We start from the raw sequence: 2,588 nt of genomic DNA, 5'->3' as shown, positions 1-2,588 counted from the left end.
TTTTTAACATTTTTAATCTGAAATAACTATAGATTCACAGGAAGCTGCAAAGAAATATTCAGGAAGATTTCTTGCACCCCTACATCAGTTCCGCTCCTTCCCTGCCATGGTAGCATGTTATATAGCTATGAGCAATATCATACCCACTGTATCCACTGATGTGGATACAGATCATAGAATTATTCTCTTTTTAATAAAATCTGGAGGTTGTGATATAGGAGGAATTTAATATAAATTTTTAAAAATTAATTTTTTAATTGAAGGATAATTGCTTTACAGAATTTTATTGCTTTCTGTCAAACATCAACATGAATCAGCCATAGGTATACATATGTTCCCTCCCTCTTAAACCTCACTCCCATCTCCCTCTCCATCCCACCCCTCTAGCTGATGCAGAGACCCTGTTTGATTCCCCTGAGACATACAGCAAATTCCCATTGGCTATCTATGTTACATATGGTAATGTAAGTTTCCATGTTACTATCTCCCTACATCTCACCCTCTACAGCCCTCTCCCTGTGTCCATAAGTCTATTCTTTATGTCTGTTTCTTCTTCGCTGCCCTCTAAATAAATTCTTTGGTACCATCTTTCTAGATTCTATATATGTGCGCTAGTGTACAATATTTATCTTTCTCATTCTGACTTACCTCACTCTGTATAATAGGCTCTAGGTTCATCCATCTCATTAGAACTGGCTCAAATTCCTTTTTGTGGCTGAATAATATTTCATTATGTTGTGTACCATAACTTCTTTATCCATTCCTTTGTCGATGAACATCTAAGTTGTTTCCAGTTCTGGGGTATGTATGGCTGCGGCAAGGACAGTCTGATTCTCATTCCATTTAGGCTGCCACAGATCAGCTGCTTCACTCTCAGCCTTAAGTGTTTCTCCTCTGACCTAGCCAATTGCCCTAATATGGGGATCGGATCCCTGCTTCATTTCCCAACCTGCCAAGGGCAGGTCCGGTCCTACTAACACTCCTGTTTTTCCCCCTAGTTCCTTCATCCTACTGAGTTTTGTGTGGTTCTATATATTCTTTTCCATTGGTCAGGTACCCCTGTCTGCTCTCAGCTTGTGTTCTGCAAGTACTTCTATGTCTGAAGGTATATTCCTGATGTATCCATAGAGAGAGATGTACTCCACATCCACCTACTCCTCCACCATCTCGTTCCTTTTAGAATTTAATATAAATTTTTAGTGCTTTTTAGAATGTGTGTGGTTACCCCTAATGCATAGGTTTGGCACATAAAAATTTGCTTTTATAGCCACCAACCACAGTCTTTCTCCACTATTCTGAAATTAACCAGAAGAATGTTTCAATATTATTTTAATACTGAAAAAAAGTGAAAGGAAAAAACAAGTGAAAATTTGTAAATATTACAATTTTTGCTACCCACAAAACTGAAGAAATATGGTAAGTCATTATGTTAGGATTGTATATAATTACTTCATGGCAGTTAGAGGGGGAAAAAGTAGAAGTAGTGAGAGATTTCCTCTTCGTGGGCTCTAAAATCACTGCAGATGGTGACTGCAGCCATGAAATCAGAAGACATTTGCTTCTTGGCAGGAAAGCGGTGACAAACCTAGACAGTGTGTTGAAAAGCAGAGACATCACTCTACTGGCAAAGGTCCGTAATAGTCAAGGCTATGATCTTCCCAGTGATCACGTACAGTTGTGAGAGCTAGACGGTAAAGAAGACAGAGCACCAAATAACTGATGCCTTCCAACCGTGGTGCTGGAAAAGACTCCTAAGAGTCCCTTGGACAGCAAGGAAATCAAACTAGTCAATCTTAAGGGAAATCAACCCTGAATCCTCTTTGGAAGGACTGGTGCTGAAGCTAAAACTCCAGTATTTGGTTATCTGATGTACACAGCAGACTCATTGGAAAAAACCCCTTATGCTGGGAAAGATTGAGGGCAGAAGTAAAAAAAGGCATCAGAGGATGGATGGATGGATGGCATCACCAATGCAATGGACATGAACTTGGGTAAATTTCAGGAGATGATGAGGGACAGGGAGGCTGGTGTGCTGCAGTCCATGAGGTTGCAGAGTTTGACATGACTAGGCAACTGAACAACAACAATTAAACGTTTCCCCATCTTTATAAATCAGATCAGATCAGTCGCTCAGTCATGTCCAACTCTTTGCGACCCCATGAATCACAGCACGCCAGGCCTCCCTGTCCATCACCAACTCCCGGAGTTCCCTGAGACTCATGTCCATCGAGTCAGTGATGCCATCCAGCTATCTCATCCTCTGTCGTCACCTTCTCTTGCCCCCAATCCCTCCCAGCATCAGAGTCTTTTCCAATGAGTCAACTCTTGGCATGAGGTGGCCAAAGTACTGGAGTTCAGCTTTAGCATCATTCCTTCCAAAAAAATCCCAGGGCTGATCTCCTTCAGAATGGACTGGTTGAATCTCCTTGCAGTCCAAGGGACTCTCAACAGTCTTCTCCAACACCACAGTTCAAAAGCATCAATTCTTCGGCACTCAGCCTTCTTCACAGTACAACTCTCACATCCATACATGACCACAGGAAAAACCATAGCCTTGACTAGACGAACCTTTGTTGGCAAAGTAATGT

General features: G+C 41.5%; 1 protein-coding gene across 5 annotated transcripts in view; it reads left to right on the top strand.

Annotated features, from left to right (window-relative positions):
* The window catches only part of HIATL1 (hippocampus abundant transcript-like 1), a 121,782-nt gene that overhangs the window by 107,980 nt on the left and 11,214 nt on the right, over positions 1-2,588 (top strand). The gene's annotated exons all lie outside the window — the stretch shown is intronic.

Source organism: Bison bison, unplaced genomic scaffold, assembly GCF_000754665.1.
Source record: "Bison bison bison isolate TAMUID 2011002044 unplaced genomic scaffold, Bison_UMD1.0 scf7180017864316, whole genome shotgun sequence".
Lineage (NCBI taxonomy): Eukaryota > Metazoa > Chordata > Mammalia > Artiodactyla > Bovidae > Bison > Bison bison.
The sequence above is the reverse complement of the archived record's forward strand: the minus strand, read 5'-3'. Positions and strand labels throughout refer to the sequence as shown.